The 16494-nt window shown below is 39.8% G+C and overlaps 1 long non-coding RNA gene across 2 annotated transcripts in view; it reads left to right on the forward strand.

Annotated features, from left to right (window-relative positions):
• Positions 1–13525: 13525 nt before the first annotated feature.
• Positions 13526–16494, forward strand: part of LOC117500204 — a 45836-nt gene continuing 42867 nt past the window's right edge. For both annotated transcript variants that reach the window (XR_004557772.1, XR_004557771.1), the window contains exon 1: positions 13526–13987. This is a non-coding gene — a long non-coding RNA (uncharacterized LOC117500204). The remainder of the gene's footprint in view (positions 13988–16494) is intronic.

Consider the following 16494-nt stretch of genomic DNA (forward strand, 5'->3'; position numbering starts at 1 on the left):
GGAAACCGGAGCTGAACCAGAAAAGCTCTCGCTAGGAGCTAGAAAGGGAAAAGCGCTGGTGTGAAAGCCGCATGAGTGATTGAACTCATATGTCTAACTTTCAGGTTTCTCTTTTCAGCCGCAGACCCCATGTTGCCTCTATGTGCGTCGCTAAGTTCCTCGTACTACTTGTGTACTTTAACACTAGAACCGCCAGAGGTTTTTGTATACCTAAAACCGCCACCTGGGTCAAATTGACCCGCTATTAGAATGCATTGATTTTCAAGGTAAAATGTTCTTTTATTGAACAGTGAGTTTTGATCGCACAGGGATGAAACGTATACCAATAGAATCTGTGGACTCTCAGCCTTTCATATGACAGGGCTCGACATTATAAATGGCCTGCTGGCCCGGAAGCATTATTTAGACACCCCGGCCAGCATAACGTACTTTCAACTCGCCCCACAGCTGTTTGCTGCACTCCTTCACTACAGACTGTCTTTATCTCTCTCTCTCTCTCTCTATCTATAACTATCTATCAATATATCTATCCATCTATCTCTCTCTCTCTCAATCTATCTCTCAATCTATGAGGAACCGCAGTAGACAAAAGGCGTTGCTATAGCAACACGTCATGTTTATATGAAAAGGGGTGGGGTCAATATGACCCGCTGGGCGGAAATAGGTATAAATGGCAATATTTTTGAGAAGGGTCTAGCTGCGGCCGCGGCCAGTACACGACACTACACGACACGCCCACCTGACACGACACTACGGTGGCTGAGAGACATTACCGTACATGGCAGATTAAAAGCGAATTGACGACACTGACGCTGACGCAAGGATATTTAAGGAGTGTTGGAGTAGAATACCTCTGCTACGCGCCGTTCGTTGGATGAGGCTGGATCTCTATTAAATTAAGAAAGGAATTGAAAACACCGGAATCAAAAGTTACAACAATTATCTGAGTTTACTGGTAGGAAATCAAACACATATACAAGTTATACAGAGTACTCCGGGTACCCCGGGCTTTTAGATTTGTGATGCGATTCGGATAAATGCATCGGGATCAAACCAACTCATCAAACCAAAAAGAAATTGGACTTCAGGTCTGTGATGCGATTCGGACACAGATATCGGGATCAAACCAACTCACCAAACCCAAAAGCAATTTTACACACACAAACGTCAGTATTTCTATCTGTCTTTGGGGCGGAGATTTGTCGATTCTTCCTTCCCACTTTTCTCCCAAGCGAATCAGAGAACCCCTGGGGAGGAGCTGTTTAAACTGACCACCTCCCCCAAGTGCCCTGACTGGCTGGATTCGCTTCTGGCCGGGTTCAATAGTTCTCTCCAGGACTTGAAATTCCAAAGTCCCCTAAGGTCAAAAGTCAATTCTTATCTCCGTCCCGATCTCCCCTCCCTACCTTTTCCAGGGGATCTTTTCCTATTTTACGATGTCTTTAACGACTTAGAAACAGCATCTGGCTCTTAGTGGTGATAAGGATCAATGTTGGTGTGTGAAACACAGAATCTCTAAGTCAGTGAATTTAAAAGTGAGAATAACATTCTTTTTCTAAGTGATTATCAAAACCCGTTCAAACAATATATGTTTACTTCAATACAGTGTAGAATCATATCTTCTTACTTCAGGAGACATGAGGTTTACAGAGAACAGACAAACAATATGGCGCACCGAGTACAGGTAATTAACGTATTGTGGTTTTAGATATAATTACATACTATTTATTTAGGTTCTCGTTTGTTTGTCGATGTGGCTGTTTAGCGCAGTGTAATTGTGTTTTTTTTGCTAATTTGTATTTTAAATATTAAATGTAAAGGAATGGAATACATATATATATATATATATATATATATATATATATATATATCTTAGCTCTTAGCTTGACATGCTCGACGTTCAGTTAGCATATATGCTAACTGAACATGCTCGTTCAGTTAGCATGTCAAGCTAAGAGCTAAGATATATGTATATATTTTAGCTTGACAGATGGAACAATGCATGTACTCGCATTTTTACAAGAATCTGATTTTGTGTAAGTTTTAAATATTCATTGAAGGTGTCTTTCACATTTGAATGTTTTAAAAAAAAAACATGTATTAGCTGCTATACTGACATGCACATATGTATAATTATATTATTATTTTAAGTGTGGTTTAAAGTTAAATGATATATAGTTATTGGGTAGAGCCAAGTAACCCAGGTGGATGCAATCAGGCCTCTGTTTTTAGATGGGGTTTGTGGCCATGCTGTAGGCCTGACATTTAAACCATAGACTGTGGGTGTTTCTCAATCGCGAGTAAAGCTGCTTCCGAGCCACTATTTCAAGCATACTACGTCATCGAGTGCCGCCGAAGTACTGTTCCAATCTCCAGTATACTTGGAAATCTACCGAGCCCGGCGTACTCCGTTTGGAGAAATATCGAGTGTGCACATGAGTAGACTTCGCGGTCTTAAAATCCCCACAATGCTTTGCGCACGGACCAATTTCCCCAAATCTGTGGCGGAAGATGTAAGGCGGGGCCTCTCATATGACGCACACTTGCTAGCGTGTTCCACTCTTTGTTTTCCGAATGTCAGGAAGTATTCTTGACTCGCTTCTGAAGCAAGATGCTCGGCAGACATGTGCTACCAAGCAAGCGTACTCGCGATTGAGAAACACCCTCTATATATAAAGATTTAAACTAGCTGAAGGGCTTTCTGTTCGAACCACAGTGACATCTAGAGGTTGTTTTGTGCATAACATGTCAACCAAAAGGGTAGAGCTGGCTGAATCAGATGGAGTTAAACTTTTTTTTTTTTCAACAAGATATCAAGACACAAAATGTGCTCTACCAAATGGTGGCGCTGGCAGTTAAAGGGTTACCTTCTGAAAGTGAGGAAGTATGACCAGCTTTGTCCCATAGGATTATACAGGCCAGTCCATTGCTGCTTGTTTAAGGAGTTAACTATTTCCAATATTAAAGTCACTGAAATTGTATTCTATTTTATTCACCTATAGACAAACAACACAACACTCCGTGATGGAGCACGCCCAGAGCTCAACAAATTGGACTCGGACCTTCCAGTGTCCATTTTGTGAAAGGACCGGGTCATACCCTGGTCTGATGGCTCATTTGCAGAGCCACCAGAGGGCACTTGTGAAATATGGAGGTAAGTACATCTATAATTCTATATGATCATTGTATACTTCATCACATTACATTACATGTTACTTGTTAGATGTGTTTTAATGCCTCACACATTATGGATACATGTGTTATTTCTGTGCCCCAGGACATCCTTGGTGTAAATTAATTTTGAATTATAAATTGAACATTAAAAATTAGATTTATATTCAGGTTATGAAGTGTTAATAATGCTGGAAAAGTATCCTTATTTGGGGTAGGCACAATATGAGCATAATCACACATTCAATCTGCAAAAATTCAGTTTATAGGCAAAAATATTATTGTTGGTGACATGATTATTTATTGCTCTCGCACAAACACCTTGTTTCAAATTGCATATTTACAAGAAATTCATGTTGGTTTGTTTCTAGAATCCTCTAAACCACTTTCTGTCTCCTTTTTTTAGGTTATAATGTTTATAAATGCCATCTCAAATGTGTGGCCAGCAGCCATTATCACTGTGGCTTTTGCCCAAGAATCATTGGGAGAAAGGAGATGTTTATTAGTCACTTTAAAAACTGCTGCACTGAACATCCAACTACGTTGGCGGCGACCCCAGCAACCACAACGACTCCTCCAGTGATGGCCCCGACGACTCCTCCAGTGATGGCCCCGACGACCGCTCCAGTGATGGCCCAGACGGCCGCTCCAGTGATGGCCCAGACGGCCGCTCCAGTGATGGCTCCGACGGCCGCTCCAGTGATGGCTCCGACGGCCGCTCCAGTGATGGCTCCGACGGCCGCTCCAGTGATGGCCCAGACGGCCGCTCCAGTGATGGCTCCGACGGCCGCTCCAGTGATGGCTCCGGCTGCTGCAGCAACATGGCACAATATTTCCACAGCCCCCAACATTTTAATGTCAAAGCGCAAAACCACAACATGTTGTTTTTGTAGCCTACAACTAAAAAGGAAAATGTTTCACATGATGTTCTGTTCAATAAATGTTCATTGAGGAAAACGGTATCAGTGTCTTATTGTATATTCATCACAGTGAATACTCTGTAGTTGAAAGTACACAATGAAACACTGGCTTGCTTGTATCAAATCAATACAATTCCCACATGCCCTACCCCGGAACCTGCGGTCTTCAGACTCTGGCCCCCCGCACCAACCTGCGATCCTTCGGGGACAGAGCCTTCAGTATGGCAGTCCCCACTCTCTGGAACGCTCTCCCTGCGGAGATCTGCAACATCCCCACGCTTGACGCCTTCAAAAGGGCCCTCAAGTCTGCCAAGGTCTTTGGCCCCAAATCTATTTGTTTTGTCTGTCTAACTGTTCGTCTGACTGCCTTTTGTTATGTTTGTTTCTACTCCTGTTCTTTTTAAAGCGACCTTGGGTCTCATGAAAGGCGCTATATAAATCCAAGTTATTATTAATACATCATTGGAACGGTAAGAATCTCAGCTACAACACTGACTAAAGCCTTCCCATCTCCAGTATGCCTACATGACAAGCATTTTTATAATATACAGTAAACATCTTTGACTTATTGCAAAATTATAAAATGAAATTCACCCCTGCTGTCATTCTGGCTTTGACTGTTCAAATGAGATGTCAACCATCAAAATGGGATAAGGGGTTCCAGAAATATCACTGTGCAAAACACACCGGCCAATTTTGACCGATAATAGTATGGGAAGGGGGGTATGACCGAACGCAAGAGAAGAGACAATCATCAAGCCAGATACCAAGGTATTTACAACAGGCAACCACTTCAATTACTTTTCCTTTATGTTATTGTTATTTGGTTTTTATTAGTGCTTTTGTCGTTTTGAAGGAAATTAAAATACTGTATTGAGTTGGTTTCTTCTGTTTTGGAAGCCTTGTATATCTTTTTGGTCTTGTTAGAAATACCCCATGGTAAAACTGTGTTCTAGCAGCAGTTAAAGAAGCTTAGTTTGCTGTCTTAGACTGCCAGATGTATTAAGATGGTTTGTTCACAATTTACACATAAAACCTAAATGTTCATCTGTTTATTGTTCTTCTTCCTTTATATTCAAAGCATGTTGATTGTCTATTGGCTATATCTTGACATTATGTTAATTTGATCATACTTGCCATACATTTATTTTAATTTATGCGATTCCTTCAAAGGTTTTGTAATAGACCCCTAGTACTTTTAATTTATAAAGTAATAATACATGTGAATGATTGAGCTCATTAGTGGCCTGACTGGCCCTCCTAATTTGTTCCTTAATGACCCCATGATGTGATTATGTATATCTTAAAAACCTTTAACAACTATATTTAGATGTTCACAAATATCTACATTTATGTATAAAATACATGTGTAGCAGTTAGACAAACATAATCAATAGATTATCTCATTAATACCTATTTTATATATTAAAAAAAAGTTTACTAAACCACCGTTTGTTGACAAAATGATTTGGGTTGAAAGTTATACTGTTGTGTCTCAAACGGATAGACTAGGTTATTAATTTATTTGCCTAATAGTTGCTTAAAGGGCCCATGTCATGGCCATTTCCACTGATCATAATTACATTGTTGAGGTATACTAAAATAGATTTATACTGTGCAATTTTCCAAACTCACATTGGTTTCGCATACAGCATCTCTGTCAAGCATGTGTATTCAGCAGTATTCACTTTCTCCACTAAACGACTCGTTGGAGCTCTTGCCCCCCCCTCCCTGTGAGCCTAGTGTGCTCCGATTGGTCAGCTCGGCCACTCGTTCTGATTAGTCAACCACCAGAGAGGCTGCGCCCATGTCTAACAGTGCTTTTCCCGGCTGCTCTCAGCGTAACATCAGTCTTATCATGGCGTCGGCACAGCCGTATATTTTATATACATATATATTTTTAACTGTTGTTATAGAAGAGTGTGACGGCCCCAGGGCCTTTGTCTTACGATGGGGTGGAGCTGAAGAGGCTAATCAGCACGATCACGGACACCTCCGGACACTACGGCCCCAGTCTCTCTCCAAAGCGGCTGCAGGAAGACTAACTCTGCGATCCTCTCAACCACCTATCTCTGCATTTACCACAATAAATGTGCCGTGGTTTTGTAAACTCGTGTATGTCTCCTTGTCTTTGTGGCCTACGAGCCGCTCATAACAAAGAGTAAGTTATTTTTACCCGTTATAAACTACTACTGTTTGATGAGAAATCAAATCATGGTTTGCTATATATGAATTCAGGGAAGAAAGGATAGGCCTACTAAGTATTTCCATTAAACTTTATTTTTAGAAATGTACAAAATGAACATAAATATACATATATACACGGTATATCATCCATTCCTCCTCCTCGCATCTTGCCTGCGCAAAGTCGGTGCGGTGCCTTTTAGCACGACGCCTCAGTAGTAGTAGAAGTGCCTTTTAGCACGTCATGGATTGTCCGCTAGGATCTGGCTGGACGAAATCAAATGCAAATCACAAAATATTAGAGAAACTTAGTTGTTTTAGATTCGTTAGTAGTAGTTGTGTAATGAACAGCTTGCCTGCTAATATGCTAACCTAGCTTTGTTTACCTTGGTAGCTAACACGATATGAACGTTAGCTTGGAGGAAAGGCAACTATAATGCAGTGTAATAAAACTACTATGAACAAAAGCTAGTGGTTCATATTAGGCTAGCAATAACGTGTTTATAATTGCAATCGTATACGGGTATTCTGCTACCATACGATGTAACTTGCATGAATACATTGTTTTGCGCTAGCATACAGCTAGCCTCGTTAGCTACATGCAGTATATGTACGGTCACAATGTACGGTAAATCACAGTACAGTATACTGTATGAGTATTCCGTGTGTGTGAATGCAGACATTCTCCTGCTATGAGATACATGTATGCAAGGCCATCTGCTGATATTAGAGTTGATATATGGAAACTCTAGCAACTTAGTTAGCACAGTTAGCACTGTGTCAATGGCTTAGCAGTCCAACACAGTTTACACATTTAAACAGTCTTGTTTGATAAATACACAAATAACAATGCAAACTTACAGGTTGTATACCCAGATCTTCCCCTGCTCCAAACGGTCCAAACAAGCTGTGCATATCCGGCCTCAAACTGGGCAATGTTTTGGAAGCTTTCGTCTGTGAAATGCCGGTTCTTCGAACCTCTGGAGGAGGAACACGCCGCTGCTGGTGTGGCCATAGCTCTTCGGGATTGGTCCATTTCGTTCCGGGTACCGCATGACATCAGGCGGTACCCGGAAGAATCAAATGGGCAGTGACGTATCTCCAACGAGGCGTTTTGGGGAGGTATTTTCTGTGTTAGAGTTTTACTCGCTACAGGGTGTACTTTGAGGGTTTTGACTCTGCACACCGTTTACATGCATAAAAACCTTCATAACACACAAGGGGACGGGTAATAACCGGAAAAGCATGACATGGGAGCTTTAAAATGCTACAATAACATTTGCAATTCGTTTTTAATCTGACATGTACGATCTCAATAATAATAATAAGTGTCGTCAATTCGCTTTTAATCTGCCATGTACGGTAATGTCTCTCAGCCACCGTAGTGTCGTGTCAGGTGGGCGTGTCGTGTAGTGGGTGTGTCGTGTAGTGTCGTGTACTGGCCGCAGCTAGACCATATTGATATTTTTGGCGATTTCTTCAATCTGACTTCATATTGACAATTTTTAACAACATAGGGTGCTACATAACACACTTTCAGGAAGAGTCACGGACTGGGAGACTATAATATTTTATTGAAAAAAAGTTACATACAATAAAAAACAGCTCTGGGTCAAATTGACCCGATTGGCGGTTCTAGTGTTAAAGCCGCACGGCATCGTTTACAATTTGCGAGCGATTTTTCACGTTGTCCGTCTTTCTTGAAAAATTCGAAGTGTTGCCAAACGTTTGATTTGTAGGTATTTTTCGGTGCGCTGCGTTTCTCTTTCTCCTCGACTTCCATGTGTGTTGATAACTGAGACTCTCGGCCTCCGTAGTGGCGAAGCAAAGATCAAAGATCGTCTCTGCTGAGTGCTGACAAGATGAGGGGACATTATATGAATGAATCGTTTTTTTACCGATGCAAAGACGCTACAATCGATGCATCGCAAGTTCAACCCAAACTGTAGCCGATGTGCACTCTTTCAACCGGTGCACTCGCATCTTGAACGTTTATGCCGGTGCACCGATGCGAATCGGTGAATCTTAACATCCCTACTGCCCAGAGAGGATCGCTGTTGTCATTGAGGGTAACAGAGTTATCGAACTCCCCACACTGGCTGACGCATTCATCCTGCTTTTTGCACTGACCTTTGCCCTGCATCTGAGCTACCCAAAAGACTTGGCCAACACTTTCGACTTCACCCAGAAAGTGTTGATGGGCCTGGATGAGGGGAACTTGAAGAATTTGAAGCCCAGGGTGTTGAGCCTGAAAAATGAGCTTTTGGCAGTGTAATCCTACCAACAAAGTTGCACTTTAACAATCACACACACACACTGTTCTCCTCTGTTTACATCCTGCTGCTTTACATCTGTGTTCTGTATTGCATTGACAGATTTGTTACAGATTTGTTACTGTTCAGCTTCAAGTTGAGGGACTGTTTGTAGATGTTGTTTTATACTTTTATATGTATTGGGTCTTTATGGTCCATGTGTTAAATTAATACGCAGAACTGTTCCTGAAAATTGTGTTCACTCATAAGTGATGGATAAAATACACACACAGATATTTCTCAAGGCCTTAGCACTGTTTTTAAGGTATTTTTTTTATTTAAAAGAGTTATTTGCTATAATGTGTGTATATATATACACACATTAGAGCAAATCATTATATATATAATAAAATGCAAAAAGAAAAATGCAAAAAAAAAAAAAAATAAGGTCCTTCATGTGGAAAATCCTTGTTGAAGTAGCTGTTATTGGTCTATATATATATATATATATAATTATATATATATAATGTTTTGTATATTGTCACTTAAACAGTGATTTAAATTGTCAGTGTTAAAGTGCTTTTTAATGTTTACTCAAAATGTTAACTTAGGGATTTTGAGTTAGTTATCTGAAAATATTTATGTAATCGGTTTCAAAAAAAGTTTTAAGTACTCTACATTCAGTCAGTTTTGAGTACTAATCAATTGACGTTTTTAATTCATATCGCGTTTTATACAGCGAAATGTTTTTTTATTTAGAGATAATAAATATATTCTAGGGGACCTATCATGCAAAATGCACTTTTGTACGTCTTTTTACATGAATATGTGTCCCCGGTGTTCCAGGGAACTCACAAAGTGTCAGAAAACACAAGCCTCTCTATTTTCCTCCATACCCAAATCTCTAAAAAAGGGGCTGCAACGGATCTGATAAAAACGGATCCAGATTTGAACACTGTCCTGACGTCAGGACGGTGGCACTACGGCTATTGGGCCAACTCCACCAATCAGGAGGAGATAGCCACGGCCATTGCCGTTCGAAAGCACTGGAGACGCTGTAGTACATATGCCAGGCCTGTAGATGGTGCTGTTCTGCCCTTACAAACACAGAGCTAAAAAATGTCAAATTGAGCAAAATGAGGCATGGCTAAAATGCATGATCTGTTTGGTATTTTGCAAAAAAAAAAGTATAAATATTCCTTATATAGGTATGGTCCTACACTATATTATTCAAATATAGCATGATAGGTCCACTTTAAATATATTTGATTTTCATATGTACTGTGCTAACAAAATAGCTAGTTGAAAAGATATGAACATTTTTAAGTCAACAATACTTGATCTTTATATGTACAGTGTTAACACAAATTCTTAGTTAAAAGAAACTTAATATATAATGTTTCTTTAACTTAAAAAACAATATGTTTGTGTCCCTTGAAAATTACTACTAAATAGAACTCAATTGATAAGATTATACTTTAACTTAAAACATTTCAGTTAAGGTATAAGTATTACTCAAAAACTTCGATGTAATCCGTTTCAAAAAATCTTTTGAGTTCTATTAACTTGTCAGGTTTTACAGTGTGGTTAAAAAGAGATGTCAATCATCAACATCGACCAAGAGGGGCCAGAGAGGTCAAATCCACCCAAATGACCCCAGAAGTGTTTTTTTTGTGCTAAATCTCTCTAAAAAGGTCAAATTTCACTTGTTTTGCATCAATCTTATTACTTATTATATGTTATAGTTTGGATTCCTAAAGCTTTTAGTCTACTATCCCATCATTCAAGGGTGGTTTTCACTATAAGTAATGTGTTTTTTTTGGACGGACACAATAATTTACATTTTTTTACTATGTTCAATCTGAATTTACTTTAAAATAAAATAAATCTATATTGATTCTGACTCTTCTACATCCAACTCACAGGTTTATCATTGCTTTGAGTAAAAAGATTATTCATTTTCCCCTTTTAGAAGTGTAGTTATGGTCATTTGTTCTGGGAATGTCATTTTCGAGCCTGAGACCTGGAAAACAGGCTCGGGGCTTAACAGGTTAAGCAATCGCCGCTCCCACTCCCTACGTCTTCCTATTAAATGACAGCCAAATGGTACATGTATAAAGGTTTCGCTCTGATTTCAATTAAAAACAAAGTCTTGGCTTTCGGAATTATTAAATATTATCGCCAAATTTAGATGATAAATACCGCATTGTAGCTTGTAAAATGTTGTAAATGACACATGACAAAAACAAAATTCTTAATCCCACCGTTTGTCCACTACAATATTGTTATTCTACGCACGGTTTACTTCCTTGGGGATTGGTGCCAAAAGTGTGAAAGATAGAGCATTCACAAGGTACCCTACATTTAAACTTTACAAGCAGTCTTTCACACTTATATTTACTGACTAAGCAAATAAAAAGGTTTTTTTGTTGAATCTTTTGTTCATTTTTCAAAAGCACCTTGAATTCTTGTAAAGAAACATGTTAATTATTTTATTGAAGTTTTTAACAATATTTCAAATGTATATACACTCAACGGTATATTAACGGTATATTCCAAATGTGTAGATGTTGTAATTGTCACCATTCATACAATACTTTGGCTATACGGGATGTCGTTATGCTCAAGCCAATACAGCAAGTTGAATGTGAGAGACAGACAGAGAGAAAGGGACCCGCATTAGTTGGGACACTTGAATGAATTTGAAGAATAGGTCACAATACTTGGCTCTGACTTGCAGACAGTTCCAGCTTCTCTGATTCAAACGATGCAAACCTGCTTGATTGGAGGGATTCAAAAACGTGTTAAAACAGATCGCCCAAACAAAACCAAGTCCAGTGGTGTAAGCTTTACTGCTACTGAACGGCTAAAACGGAGCCTATTAGAATTTTTTTTCTAAGCGTCAAAGATGCAATCTTTGAATGTGTTGTCAACTCTGTCACAAGACATGAGTATGAGGTGATTTGGTCTTCCGAGTTCTTCCTTCCCTTTATACAGGGTTGCCAACTCTCACGCATCTGGCGTGTGACACACACTTTCACTCTCAATCTCACGCTCTCACGCTGCCCAAACTATTCTCACGCCAAAAACAAGATGAACCAGCGATCGTTTTTGGTTGGTTATTTACAATGTTGAGTTGACAGCTGCTCAAGCTGTCGATCCGCTCCCTCCCCGCCCCCACGTTAACAGACAGCAGAGCAGTGGGAGCCGGTTGGTCAATCCAAGGTTCTTTATTGTCAATCTGACATAGCTACAGAGTAATTATGCAGTTGAAAATCCCCGACCCGTATTGCGCATGCGCAGATCTAAGATCCAGTAGAAATGATAAAAAGTAAAAGTCTGCTGCTTATTGTTCTACTAGGCCAAAATAGAGTCAAAGAGTATATGAGAGTGAGAGTGCGTTAATTCATATATTTGGCAGTTTGGAGTAAGTCTGTAGATTTGTTTGTGTGTGTGTGTTTCATGTATAGGCCTCTCACGATAATTAATTTTGTTGGATACATTTTCCCGGAAATTATTGCGATAAACGATAATATTGTCGGCACCGTTGTATGACCATTTTAGACCACTGACATAATGATAATATATAATAATAATTCAAGTACATCCTTTCAAACTGCAATTTATCGAGGTCAGAAAAGTTATGGAGTTCATTTTTATTTATCGTACGATAAGTCAATTAATTGCTTATCGCGACAGGCCTATGCACACAATAAAACAGTGGAAACAAACATGTGTTTGACTTTCATTAGTGAATGAAACATTGTGCCCTTTATAGTCTGTGTCCAATATTGTGTATTTGTATATATTGTATATATATCATATATATATATATGCTAAGGTCTCGCTACTGACACGATAGCAGTCATTTAGTGCATATATGTGTAATTAAACCCATGATATCAAAATCTCACTCCAGCCAGGTACCCAAAGTTGGCAACCCTGCTTTATATCAGTATTATGTTTCACTGTGATTTTGTAGGAAAGCAAATTATCTACAGAGAATAATAACATTCAGTTGCATTTGTTTTGCTATTGTCAATATGTCGCAAGCTTGTTGACCAACATCCAAAATGGACTAAAGCCATTAAATATTGATCATACATTTTAACTATAGTGTTTGACTTGGGTTAAGTTTGAAAATTGTCCACAGATAAATAAATACAATTATTCTCTTGGGAAGATACTAAATCTAAGAGTTATCTGAAGTTAAGGTACCTTAAAAGTACATTGCAAAGCCAATCTCTTGTCAAATGATTGCCATGCTATTATGTGGCACAACACAACATGGAATGAGAAAAGAAAAATGTATTACATTAAAACAAAATAAAGATTTTTTTTAAATCCTTATGTGTTTGGCCAAAAAACACTGCAACCTGACTCTGTATCTCCGCTATGATGGCCTATACATAGGTATGTCGTCCAAACAATTTTTCAATTACTTTCAACTACAATAAAATGTATTAAAAAAACCAAATAAAAAAAGTGAAATATCGGGTTTGGTACTATCCTCTCCACATATAAAACAGCTCTATTTAAATTCCTCTTATGGAGCGCAGGCAGCGACGGTGTGTGTGTAACACCAATCAGTGTTACATTGATTGTGACTTGTTACAGCAGAGTAAATGTTCCACAGTAAAATCACTGTCAAGGTACGGTCATGTGATCTCGTGAGGCAAAGCTGGCCCCACAAATGTAAGTATATACAGATACAAAAGTAACCCACCCCTCCTTCCCACACACACACACACACACACACACACACACACACACACACACACACACACACACTCTGCGTCTGACCCGGGGGTCAAGGTGCAGTGACTCTGAGGGTTGTCTAACTGGGCCCCTTGAAACTCTTGCCTTGCATTCCAGCGCCCGGAGGAGGGGTGGGGGGGGCTGCAGCCAGGCATATTACCAGAGAGCGAGAGCGAGAGAAAACACAGAGAGAGAGAAGAGGGGGGAGAAAGAAACTGGAAGGTATTATGCACTGTTTCCTCAGCTTTCTACAAGGTCCCTCTTGTTCCCTCCCACTCCTACGACAGAAAGGGGAACGCTCAAAACTTGAACCTGCTCTCCAGACGCCTCGGCCTTCCTCACCAGCTCACTTTGTGTCGTTCCTTCTCTACGCTCCTCTCCCCCCGTCCCTCTCCCTTCCTCTCTGGGCTGTGTGTAAGAGGATCACTTTGTTTCCGTTGCCTTTTTTCCGCGGTGCTGCAGAACACTCGTAGAGGAGAGGATTGGATTTGAGGAGATACTGACGGGGGTGCACAGCTGCAACAGTCCCCTCCATCTCTACACTTGGACTAATGCACCCCCCCTCTTTGACTCTCCCTCTGTTGCACTCTTTCTGCCTCTCGGGGTGGGGGGTGCCATATGGGAGCTCAGAAAAATGGAAGTGGATCAGAGATAGAAGAGAGGAATCTGTCATTCTCGGTCTCGGATAACGGGCTCGACGTGGTAAGTGCTTCTCTCTTTCTCTCACTCAACACTTTCTGGAAGTTCTCTCCTCTACCAAGAATCTCCGTATGCCTGGGTTCCCGCTCCATTGATTCCTCATTGCTTTTGATTCATGCAGTTACCTTTTTTGAGTTTTATTGTTTAATTGGCAGTTCCTCAAGGGGAAAACATTTTCCTTCACTTCATATGGTTCATAGCTATAAAATATTTGCAAGCTGTGACAAAAGGGGCTCTATGCATTTGATTTTGCTCAAAGTTTTGTGGGTCAAGGTAGAGCGAGATGGAGTGGGGGAGGGGAATTTGGAAGGGTCAAAGAGAATGGCACTTGGCCCAGGCAGCACAAAGGCTCCGAAACTTTACTAGTATGACATTGTCACTGCGGAAAATGTGCCTTGGAACTACTTCTTGTTTCAGCCGGCTTGTTGGAGCTTTGTTGTAAAGATCATTTATTTAGGACATGAAATTGATCACTTGCTTGGCGGTCTCACTTTTTCACATGGTTGTGATTTTAAAGTTTTGTTTGGGTGCAGTTTCTGAGACATTAAAAACATTGACTCACCCATACCATCTGACAAAGCTGTTAAGAACTTTGAATGTCAAATTTTATTTTAACCTAATTTATTTCGAGAAATGGCACACGTAGAGGTGAACAATGACTTTCAAAGATGAGAAATGCATTGCTCACGTATTCTTCTTCTCAAGATTCCAAGTTCACAAAGTCTCCGGTAGACTGTTCCATATTTCCTCAGGACACGATTCACTGCTTCATGAATGTAGAGGATAGCGGCTTTAAAAAGTTACTTGTTGCAGATTATTAGCTGTAGGTTCATCTCCGTAGAAACAGGTCACAGTGCTTTTCTGATTCGCCTTATATGATAAATGTACTCTTTACCTCTTTAGCACTGGACTCGCATACAACCATTAAAGTTTGTTTTACAGTAATGTTGATGAGGAATTATTGCAATTAACGTTCCCCATACATTTTTATTTCATTCAATTTTAAAGATGGGATTGAATACCTTTTTTACTAGGCTCTAGTCTAGGTTTGTGCACAAAGAATCATTCCCTAAGATACAACTGTTCAAACAACCAACCAGTCTTATCCTCCACCTCACAAAAATCTTTAATATAAAATGTATAAATTGAAATACACTTGCAGGCTTAATTCTAAGAAAGAATGAATAGTCTTCTCTCCTCATAGTATTTGTTCTTCTTTTAGGAAGCTTTGAACTTGAGAGTTTTGATTTATGTGTCTCCCCTCTGTGGTTCTTTAGCGGTTTAAGGTTTTGACCTAACTCCCAGGACGCTTCAAATCAGATCCCGTCCCTCTGACCGGCCCTTTCTGTGCCTCCCTCAGTCCCTCTGTTCATTAGACATAGTAGTGACATGGGAATGAAGTGTCCTCACTGGCCTCAATGGACTTTTTTTCTTCTGTTAAAGGCAGCAATAGACGCAAAAATAGTTGGTTAGTTTTGGCTTTTTGAATTCATTGTTAGTCTGTTCTCTGTGTACCATAATTAATTTCACTAGTATGCACAGGAAGCTTCTGGATGTCAGTCTATCCTTAAATACACTCAAACTCTGTCTGCAGCTGAATCTAGTTCTTTAATTTGGGCATGTGGGTCACAAGCTAATGAAGCAGCACTGCATACCTTCCTAATGAGAACTAGTGAAGTCACTGTCAAAGAGCTGCAGTCTTGGTGGAGGCGGCTCCTGCCACAGATATATAACATGATAAACTATAAAAGCATACATTGCCTGCACAGTAATGGAAAATAGTATTTTTGGATTACTGTTTGTTGATAAAAAGTTTCAAATAGTTTCTCTCACAACATTTGAACAGTTATAAAGATTCCAAATGAAATCAGGAACATTTCTGTGTTCACTGCTATCCCAAAGCTTTCTGCCAAGTTATCGTGTTTTTAGAGAATTACATGTTTTGTTGTGTGTATTGCTTATATACTGTATATTTCATTTTGAGGGACATTCATCAGTTACATTTTTCTAAAATATAATGAACAATGTGAGAGCCTTACTAACGTATACATGTTAGGTGCAGTATAACTGCCTAAATAAAATGACTGGATTATTTAATTCTAGGATGTATTTTAGGATTTCAATAATAATGGTCATCCAGTGTATGTCTAAACATCATCTTAGTTTTTGGTTTTCCTTTATGCAAATGAATACATGTTGCAAGATAACCTGCCTGACCTCTTCGCCTATTTTAGCCTCTCCCTCATGCTTCCTCTGGTTATAAATTAGCCTGGTTGCTGTTTGCAAGCAGTGAAAGGAAAAGCTCACTTATGGCGCATTTCCACTACAGCGCGGTTTAAGCGTGCCCGGCCCGTTTTTGGTTGCGTTTCCACTAGGCGTAGTTCCGGCTAGCGGGTACTTTTTCACAGTTTTTCTGGCTCTCCAAAATCGAGGTTCTTTCCGGGCCAACAACCGGGCTGAGTATGCTAAACTAGTGAGAGAATCGCTGGCAACTACAACAAAATGAACAT

This window comes from Trematomus bernacchii, unplaced genomic scaffold, assembly GCF_902827165.1.
Source record: "Trematomus bernacchii unplaced genomic scaffold, fTreBer1.1, whole genome shotgun sequence".
In the NCBI taxonomy this organism is placed as follows: Eukaryota; Metazoa; Chordata; class Actinopteri; order Perciformes; family Nototheniidae; genus Trematomus; species Trematomus bernacchii.